The sequence below is a fragment of the Dreissena polymorpha genome, chromosome 4 (genome assembly GCF_020536995.1).
Source record: "Dreissena polymorpha isolate Duluth1 chromosome 4, UMN_Dpol_1.0, whole genome shotgun sequence".
Taxonomy (NCBI): Eukaryota; Metazoa; Mollusca; class Bivalvia; order Myida; family Dreissenidae; genus Dreissena; species Dreissena polymorpha.
This window is the reverse complement of record NC_068358.1, coordinates 85,455,582-85,466,738: the sequence shown is the minus strand read 5'-3', so window position 1 is coordinate 85,466,738 and position 11,157 is coordinate 85,455,582.

Sequence of the window (11,157 nt, the reverse complement as noted above, 5' to 3'; positions counted from 1 at the left end):
GTTTTAACGTCTAGAAAAATGTGTACATGTGATACCATTAATAGAAACAAACCTGAAACTGTAATTACTGTTCTATACCATTGTCATTACATATTCTCATCAGAGATTGGCAGGCATTTGACAGCTATATCGTCAGGAAGAATATCCTTAATCCGATGAGCATTGGAGTCTCCAGCAATACGGTTCACTTTTCTCCTGTCTTGGGCACCTGAAAAAATAAAAGGAAAATGCTTCCTGACACAACACTGCATCCTGTTCAAAAGAGCCTGCGTAATATTAATAAATCTACTAATTATAAAAAGACAAGTCTTAACAACCCAAATACTACCTTAACAATACTATTGCAACAAGACTAATAAGGACGACTAAACTTGTCTTATGTGTATCTAACTACACAAAAAGAATATAAACAAAACAGATCAATCACGTTTTAATAAAAATAAAGGTCACACAAGTTAAAAAGCACTAGTTTTCAATAATCAATAAGTGTCAAAATTGCAATACACTGGTCAGTGTTCAGTGCAAATATCACTATGAACATATCAAAAGTGTCAATTATTGCACCAGTGTGTAACACATTGAATGTGTCCAAATGCGCGAAACACCTGTTTTTTAATAATTCGTATTAAAGTGTCACTCAAAATTGCAATCCACTGGTAAGTGTTCAATCAATGCAAATATCACACAGTCACTATAAACACATCAAAAGCGTCAATTATTGCACTAGTGTAAAACACACTGTAAGTGTCCAAATGCGCGAAGCACATGTTTTTAATAGATCACAAAATGGGTAATAAAACGCACAGTTGAACTTAAGGTGAAAAGTAAACACAAATCCTTCGTTCACTCACACCGAGTTACTAGGACTAAGTCGCGAAAATGAATGCCACTTTGAATTATACACTTTACAACGTCGAAATACACCAAATCACAATTAAAAGATAGCTATTGCAAGTTCAAAAACAAAACTGAAATATATAAGCGCCGAAATGACTTCTTGATCTCAAAACAATGTCACAAACGTATACAATACCGGATCTCAACCGTTTGAAAGCTCGTGTGCAATCAAATGGGGAGATTATTCCAATGATGTTTTTTCTTGTTTCTCCATTCGGTACCCCTCGCACGTTATTTGATTACGCTTTCATCATATATGGTCATATTACACTCATTCATAACGTTTATTTATAGATGTTTGTGTTGTGACATATATGGTTATGATTACCAAATAAGGTAAAGACGGCCAGGGACCAGAGTCGCTCTGATGATAAACACACACTCCAAAATACGTTTTAACACATAGTTTACTGTTAAAAAACACCACGTCCGACATGTCCTTACAGAGTTAAGATAATAAAACTATTGTGTTTTGTCACAGAAATGACGACACACGATGTACTACGTAATATATTTCGTAATATAAAATATTTCTATTTTCGGTGCGTGTAATGTGACGTCATTAAATGGGTCGAAGTAGTCCGGCTAGTATGGTAATACGGAGTTGGAAACAGCGAGTAGCGTTATACGGGATTTTTTATTTCAACGATTGATACAACCTGTATTTTCTTAAAAGCATAAAACAGGTATATAATAAATTGATTTATTGTATTATGTCAAGCACGTCCACATGAGTTTTATAGTTTTTTCCTTGTGTGATGCGGTAGGTAATCTTACATATCGACGGTACAATGTATTTTTCATGAGAAAGACGGTAGCTAGAGGAATGAACACGTTAAAACTAAAAGTGTTGGATGTTAGGTCTGGCTATTGAGACCAATTTCTACTGACGTTTTGTAATAAACATGACAACAAAAATTACGCAAATAAAATGCACTTAAATTAAGGATCTCGTCCATGCACATGCCATTCGATGAATGTATATACTGAATTTAAATCATTGATAATATCATTGCTTGACTTGTTCTCAACGAAACAATCGTACTAAGCATCAAAAAAGTTTTAATTACATGTGTATATATGTTGAGTTGATTAATCAATAACGGGCAAACAAAACTATTGGCAAACGACAAGGTACACAGTCTACTATCCTGCCTTTTTGCTTATTACTGTACGAAGAATTGCAGAGGATGTACACGTGGAGAAATAAATTCAGTTTCCGTTAATGTGATCATAATGATCTTTTATTCACATAGTATCATGATAAATGAATGATGCTTATTGTGTGTTTCATTGATGCACAGTTACTCAAGCACCTTATTGACGGCGATATGAATCTCTACTTCTCTTTGCAATGAACTACTCAATTGTTAATTGAAATTTGTCTTAAATACTTTATTTGGATGCAGATCGTATTTATTAAACAAAATTCATCTTATCATAGTATAAATATTGGCAATTATTGAATCATGCACCGTATAAGGCATACGGTGCATGATTCAATAATTGCCAATATTTATACTATGATAAGATGAATTTTCATAAAAAACGTCAATTTTTTAATAGTAATCCTAATCATATTTTGTGTAGAATATCATGCATGCATAATCATGAAGAAATGTGTATACTTAATTAGTAAATACAATTATGTTAAATTACTCCTTCACCTGGGCAGACAATTATACAATCCTTAAGCAATTCTTATAAATAATCAAGATCATAAAGGAAACAGTCGTACTTGCGTTATAGGCGGCATTAAAACAGGGCAATAACCAAATTCCAATGAATTGCATATAATAAGACTTAACGTGTCCACCAAATAAATCCTGTACTCCAAATCAATGACAAGGCTTTTTACACTTGGTTAACAAAGGTTATGTTGCCGACATCACGAACGTGCTCTAGATATAAAGGATTATGTCAATGAAGTAAAAACATTTAAATGTTTTACGTTTGAGACTTGTTCTTTCACTGAAAAAGGCTTTATAATTACTACCTCGTCAATTATTGCGCAACGCTTACCCTTCACCATAACCATTTTGACCGATATTTCCGCTATTGTATCTGATATCTGTTATGACGCTTACTAAACACTTCTATTAAGAACTGCATCCATGCTGGCTTTGTTTGGCATTTTAGTGGAAGCGAAATTGTTGTCCCTTCATATGTAAATGTAAATCGTTCTCTTTTAAGGGATGATGTTCGTCTGGATAGGCAAGGCAAATATAGACTTGTGAATACTACATTATAGGCATTTTTCACTGTTGAATAAAATTGTGTCATTGTGTCGTATGAACAAATCTGCATGTAAACTACATTTGGACTCAAATCGTACATCAAATCATTTCTGTCTTCAGTTGTCAAAACACCTATATACTGTTTGATTCCAATAATGTCGCTTTAATGGAATTACCATTTTTATTCATTTGCTTCTTAATATTAAATCACCTAAACTTGTTTTATTAGTAGCACAGCCCCATTAATATTTTTATTTAGTACTGCCCCTGGAATTTGTTCACGTCATTATGTCATTATGGATTTTTGTGACGTCATACGACCGACTTTCCCAGTTGTAATCTACATGCATAGGTTATTGGGTTTATAACGTTCCATTTTATTTATATTTTCTCTCTGATAGGCGTTTCTTGTTTGATTTAATTCTTTTTATTTTTTTTAGCAGTCACATAAACAACCAAGCTATGTAATATGGAATTTTTACACCCATTATTGCTGCTTCTTCCTGTATTCGCGCGATGATTATCTGAGATATTAACTCCATGATTCTATATTCTCAAATCTTTTCTATAAAGAAGGAATGTAGTTGACAATTGTTAATAGTTTTATTTGATCGTTCGTCAAAAAGTTGTAATTTTGTTACTCTTGTATCTTCAATGCAATTGAGTAATTAAATAGTAATTAAATTGAATGCGTTTTAATTCCCTTTTATTATTGTTTAATTTGAGTTACAATGCTATGACGTTAAATTTTATTTACACTTAAATGTATTATGAATATTGCTGGGCCAAGTGTGAGGTTGAGCGCTCTATAACCAGGTTTAAACCCCCTATGCTTTGCATTGACCGTTCCAAGGCCGTGACCCCAGCTTTATTCATATTTTGTGTTTATGTTGGTTTGTATTGTGCTGTTTTGTACTGTTTGGGCAATCGGTCACTTGCCTTAAATAAGGGACCAACTAATTGTTTTTAATGAAAATTCAATACTGCTCCAGCAGCTGGAGTTTCACTTCTTTATATTGCATTGCACAACAGTTTGATGTGTGCTGCGTGGATGCGGTAGCGTGTATCCCCGTACATATCTTCGATGTTGTTATATTTTCAGCCTTCAGAGGCTGGTGGCGGTATTGTGTTTTTATTATTTTTTAAGAAACCTTGTTTAAGACCTTTCTTATACTTAGATTCTTATACATTCTCTGTACTTATAAAGTAAACGTGTATGTTCATCAATTGAGAGTTCTGCAGGTTATACTGAATTTTTACAGACCATTATCTGACAAGCTGCCTCTTACTCTTTTATGTATGTTGACTTGGCAATGTGTATTAATGTGATTATAAGATTGGTGGTTTCGCCAAATAAATAACCTATGGACAGATTGAATACAAAAAACCCGAAAGTTGTTCTCTCACCATTGAGAATTCCGATTACACGTAGTATTCATTTGCCGTTAAATTATAGACAATTACTTTTTTCTAAACCTACAGTCAAATTAAGTTTACTTCGAACATCTTTCATTGGAGGTACAATGCGGCTGGGTTCTAGTTCGCAGCGTAATTTAGCTCCGTGTAATCGGTATCATACAATAAATAAGTGCAACTCCAGGAAGTGTTTATGTTGCAAGTATTTAAATATGTCCTCTTTTATTTTTTCATCGGTTAATAACCGCAAATTTTCAGTAAATATTAAATCCGATGTCTCATAAAAATTCTATGCATGTGGTTTATGTTATTACTTGAAATGTACCCTGTTGTGGTGCGCAATACGTTGGGCAGACGGGTAGATCACTTAAAACACGTTTTAGGGAACTTTTTTTTTTAATTAAAAATAACAATAAATTTAATAACTTCATTTACCAGCACTTTAATAAAACAGGTCATAGCGTAACAAATATTTCAATTCAACCTGTGGAGCAACTTATTTTTAATAATAGTACTTCAGGTCAGTGCCAATTAAAAGCAAGGTGCATGTCAGAATTTGAATGGATTAAACGTTTGCAATCAGCTTACCCACTTGGATTAAATGATAATATTCTAAATGTTGGAACAATTTCTAAAAATAAATCGATTAATTCATTTTCTCTGTTTAGTAAACGTCTAAGAAATAAACGTTCACATGGCATGAGGAAAAATGGTAACTTAAGGTGTAAATTTAAACGTCTGCTTTCTTGACATGATTGCTACACAGTATTACAAAATGGGGATAAACATAAATTACTAAGTGCACTTTGCTCTCTTTCTGTTTCTTCGTTGGCGCATATTGATAAGGAATGTAAACTTATTTTACTTCAATCTGACCCTCTATATGAATGTGCTTGTATTATTGAATCTTTCACTGACTACTATCTTAAACCTTTTATTGAAAATGTACTTAACAAAGCTAGAAATCGTATCAAAATTGAGTTTTGTAACAAAGGTCTTGATTTAATTGACCTTCCTAAAATATTCAATGATAAAAATGTACGTCGGTTGATTCCCCCTTATTTCCACAATACTGAATCACCACTTATTTGCTACAAATATAGTAAACCTGTAAGAAGTATCGTTTTTAATTATAATTCTATTTCCACAGATATAAATGTAATAAGAAATTGTCCTACATTATGTGACTGTACTAGTTCTAAATATATATATATGGTCCAGTTGGACATGTTATTACTGGGGACCTTAATTTCATTCAAAATAAAAACCTTAGAAATTTGCTACACAGAGGCCCTAAGTACAGACTGCCTATTCCTGTTGATTTTGATGACTGCATTAAGAATATCGTAACATCCTTACATGATTACTAAATGGTGCTGGAAGGAAACTGCTGAAATAACTGCAATCAATGATTGGAAAACAAAAATAATTATTATGGCCATGAATAAAATATGTTTTTATGATACACATCCTTTGGCCCTACCACATTCACCAAAATTTAATAAACAAAATCTCTGTAAATTGCTTGAAGACTTAAAATCTAAATTCGTCTTAGTTCCTGCTGATAAGGCTGCTAATAATGTTATCATAATATGACGAGTGTTTTATGTTCAAACTATTTCACAAGAACTTTCACAAACTACATCATATTGTTTGTACAATAAGCAACCTAATGAAATTATTACCGACCATATTGCCCAATGCATAAAGTTAAATGTAATAGTCAATATTACTGACAAGAAATTGCCATCACTTTACTGGGTATCTAAATTACATAAGACGCCATATAAAAGTCGTTTTATCGCTAATTCAGTGTCTTCTACCACCAAACAATTATCAGTGTATCTTACATCTGCAATGAGTGCTATTAGATATCATATAGCTAAATTTTGTAATCAAGTTTATGAGAATAGTAATATTAACCTATTTTGGTCAATAAAAAACACCTTAGAAGTTATTGATAAAATTGAAAATAAAAAATATAAGGTGTCACAGGTAAGTACTTATGATTTTTCTACACTATATACAACGCTTCCTCACGCTTTAATAAAATCCAAACTTGTTTCTTTGATTGAAAAAACTTTTGCTAGAGAGAAGTGTTTGTATCTAGCTTTAAACACTAAAACAGCTTTTTTTACTAATTAGATATTAGATAATTACATCATTTGGACTGGTCTTGACTTTTGTGCAGCACTTACTATTCTTTTGGATAACTTGTTTGTTGAATTTAATGGTAAAATATTTAATCAGATTATTGGCGTTCCTATGGGTACTAATTGTGCGCCACTTATAGCTGACCTTTTTTTATATTGTTATGAAAGCGAATTTATGTTAGAATTATCTAAAACTAAGCAAGTAGATTTGATTAATTGTTTGAACCTTACTAGTAGGTACTACATTGATGACATACTTAATTTAGATAACCCATTATTTGAACAATATATTCACAAAATCTACCCAAAAGAACTAGTCTTAAATAGATCGTGTATATCCAATACAGACGCTGCGTATTTAGACTTACATTTAACTATTAATAATAATTTGATCAAATCTAGTTTATACGACAAACGGGACGATTTTAACTTTGAAATTGTGAATTTTCCGTTTCTAGATGGCAACATCCCCAAAGGACCTTCCTATGGTATTTACATTTCGCAGTTGGTACGTTATGCCAGAGCATGTTCGTGTATTAAAGATTGTAATGATCGTAATCTAATATTAACTAAAACATTGCTAAAACAAGGCTTTTTGTATCATAACCTAAGAAATAAATTTGCTAGATTTTACTCTAAGTATGGTGATTTAATTTCAAAATATAATGTTTCTTTAAAATGGCATTTAAATAATGGAATCTCCCATCCATCATTTTACGGAGATGTTTTGAAGCGTGTCCGCAAATTAAAATATATTAAACCAAATGTTCATATTAAACCTTTCAATTTAATTAACTTGTTTTTATCAAAAGGATACGATGCTTATGTACTTAAAAACACGTGTTTGATGGTTTTCGATTCACTATATCTTTCTTCCCTTAAAATTTGGAATCATTAGTGATATTATAGGCATTTTTCACTGTTGAATAAATTTGTGTCATTGTGTCGTATCAACAAATCTGCATGAATACTACATTATAGGCATTTTTCACTGTTGAATAAAACTGTGTCATTGTGTCGTATGAACAAATCTGCATGTAAACTACATTTGCACTCAAATCGTACATCAAATCATTTCTGTCTTCAGTTGTCAAAACACCTATATACTGTTTGATTCCAATAATGTCGCTTTAATGGAATTACCATTTTTATTCATTTGCTTCTTAATATTAAATCACCTAAACTTGTTTTATTAGTAGCACAGCCCCATTAATATTTTTATTTAGTACTGCCCCTGGAATTTGTTCACGTCATTATGTCATTATGGATTTTTGTGACGTCATACGACCGACTTTCCCAGTTATAATCTACATGCATAGGTTATTGGGTTTATAACGTTCCATTTTATTTATATTTTCTCTCTGATAGGCGTTTCTTGTTTGATTTAATTATTTTTATTTTTTTAGCAGTCACATAAACAACCAAGCTATGTAATATATAATTTTTACTCCCATTATTGCTGCTTCTTCCTGTATTCGCGCGATGATTATCTGAGATATTAACTCCATGATTCTATATTCTCAAATCTTTTCTATAAAGAAGGAATGTAAATGACAATTGTTAATAGTTGTATTTGATCGTTCGTCAAAAAGTTGTAATTCTGTTACTCTTGTATCTTCAATGCAATTGAGTAATTAAATAGTAATTAAATTGAATGCGTTTTAATTCCCTTTTATTATTGTTTAATTTGAGTTACAATGCTTTGACGTTAAATTTTATTTACACTAAAATGTATTATGAATATTGCTGGGCCAAGTGTGAGGTTGAGCGCTCTATAACCAGGTTTTAACCCCCAATGCTTTGCATTGACCGTTCCAAGGCGGTGACCCCAGCTTTATTCATATTTTGTGTTTATGTTGGTTTGTATTGTGCTGTTTTGTACTGTTTGGGCAATCGGTTACTTGCCTTAAATAAAGGACCAACTAATTGTTTTTAATGAAAATTCAATACTGCTCCAGCAGCTGGAGTTTCACTTCTTTATATTGTTTCTTTGAGAATTACTTAAAATAATCAAAATTGCCGCCCAACAACTCTAAACATTTTCTCCGAATCAGATGTTGCATTAATCCCATTATGTCCATTTCGTGCAATAGAGATGTTCCGTGTATATCGTCCGTCAATAAGTGGTCCGTTTTTCTATCACGCTGACAGAACCTCTGTGACACGGTCTCAGTTTTCAGCAGTTCTGGTCAGGTGCAATTCACAGGTTCGGCCAGGTTGCGTGGGTATCAAGTACCATAGTTTTTGCATTGGTCGAGCTTCACAGTTGGCTGCTTTGGGCTAATCGGAGGACACAATCCGAGTACTAGGATTACACAAGGATATCAAAAGGCGCCGTGTAAATCAAATACGAGAATATGTTGGTATCGGCTTAGTACTTGAAAATATGTGTACGCATCGACTTTCATGGCAACAAACATCATTTAATTTATGTGAACAAGTTATTAATTTGTTTCATTTAACCTTACTAAGTGATGGTTATGATGCTGTGGGAAAAAGGTGTTTAATGCATGTGCATAATGGTCGTCCCAGATTAACCTGTTCAGTCCGCTTTACGCACTTTACGCAAATGCATTAAACTCATTTTTTTTACAGAGCACGGCATATTTCTTTCATAGCAATTAAAGTATGTTGAATGCCAAGATATAAGGTTTTAGAATACGATGTTGGTATCACGAAGCTTCTTTTAGATCATTTACCACGTAAACTCTGTATGAGGTCTAGATAGATCAGATATCCAGACCTCTTGTTTTATATTCAAGGCCGGATTACTTCCGCTTTACAGGGACGACTCAGCATATTTATATTGGACTCGATCACAAATGTGAATATGTCAATGCGATTCTCTCTTGACGGATTGATCACATTAACAGCCAATTTCTTCTGCAACGTATACGGTAATGAACAAATACACGAATAAATTATAACATACGGGTATAACAAGAATTATATGGGGTGTAGAAGAGATACTCTTGCGCAATCAACATCAAACAACTCCAACAAGCTGCATGAATATAGTTTGTTTGTCGGTATACATCAACTAAGACAAACACTTAATAAGATAACAAATAAAATAAACACAGGTTAATGTACAGCTGACATTATACAACTAATGTTTAAAGCATAGTCAAATGATATGGAACGTACTCTAAATTAGTAAGTCATCAAAATTGAGACATTATCTGGGAAAACCGGACGTAATGCATGTGCGTCCAGGATAAGCTTGCGTAGTCCACACGGGCTAAACTGGGAATGTACTTTTTGCATAGACTGGTTTTTCAGTAAAAAGAGACTTTCTTTAAACGAAATATTCTAATGGGCTCATCCAGTCAATATGCACTTGGTTACCACTATTTTGTATTCTTTCAAATACCGCAATATTGAGCCAACGTCGAAACATCGCTAATTGAGGATAGGCGGCCGTAACGTCTCTTCCTAGAAGACAACATACACAGGTTAAGTTATGGAAAAGTGTTTGGGAAAGAAGATTTATCGGTTTAAGGTACGGTGATAGACGACTGACGATAAACGCAATTGTCCAAATACACACTGGTTAAAAAATGCTAAATGTCTTCCTGGCAAAGCAATTATTTGATGACGAGCATGTGTATGTCACATGCAGTGAGTAGGACTTTTTTACGTCATGCAATGGACAAAATACCTTTACAATAAAATATAAAACATTAAAACGTTTTTTTTTCCATAATTGGAGAAAATTACAAGCCAAAGATCCTGATTCGAGTAATAATGTATGCATGATATTCAAACAAGCGCAATTACACTCCTATGAGATATTTTATTGATAACCATCCATACAAAAAACAATAAGCATTCGTAGCGTTTTTATCGCTTTTGTATCAAAAACGTGTATTGCCAACATATGTACCGTCATATTGGTAAAATTACCTTTAAAACTCAAAAGCCTGCTTTGTAGTGGTAGCGCTTTAGCTTATTCCCCACGGTTGAATTGTATTTATATTGTTTTAAAATCTGTTCCTTCTTTAATAATAATAAGAACTTAATCCAAACAGTACAGTTTTTTGGTAAATTCATTCCAAGACTTTTCAAAAATAACAAAACATGTGAATATGTCCATTTGAAAAACATTTTTACGTAATTTATTAAATAAATACACTTCAACACCGGTATTTCGAAGTCGTCGGGACCGTTAAAAAAACTCCGGATTAACGATAATTCGAAATAAACATCTGACAGTCGACTTCTTTGATTCTGTAATAATAAAACGTTGTGGAATTCGCATGGTTCGGTTACACGCTACTATTAATAATTGTTTTACTTAAAAACGTAAACAAGTCAGATTGCAATAGATTTCTACTTGTAACAAACGAAGGAATAAAACGATTCTTGTTCTTCTTTTTATGTTTTTCTCTAAGTACAGAACATATTAAATATCATGAATATGCACTAATTATCCGAACATATAAAATATAACG